Source organism: Penaeus monodon, chromosome 24, assembly GCF_015228065.2.
Source record: "Penaeus monodon isolate SGIC_2016 chromosome 24, NSTDA_Pmon_1, whole genome shotgun sequence".
Taxonomy (NCBI): Eukaryota; Metazoa; Arthropoda; class Malacostraca; order Decapoda; family Penaeidae; genus Penaeus; species Penaeus monodon.
The window spans coordinates 33880835-33881127 of record NC_051409.1 but is presented as its reverse complement, the minus strand read 5'-3'; positions in this window follow the sequence as shown (position 1 = coordinate 33881127).

Sequence of the window (293 nt, the reverse complement as noted above, 5' to 3'; positions counted from 1 at the left end):
AACTATATTACTCTTTCTCATATCTCCTTTTCTCATATTATTTCACACCCTTTGTTTCAATAATTCTCATTTCCTTCTTGTGTCCCGTCCTTCCTTTTCCTGTCTCATTTCCCTCTTTATCCACGCCCTCTTTCACTTCTTCCTTTACCCTCTTTTTCTCCCAAAACTGTGTCATCCTTCCCGTTAGATGGAGGAGCAGCTCGAAGCATCGGTCACTCGTTAAACTACAGTATGAAGTGGTACACGGTGAGGATTCTAGATAGAAAGACAGACATATGTTTCGACGGCTTTTG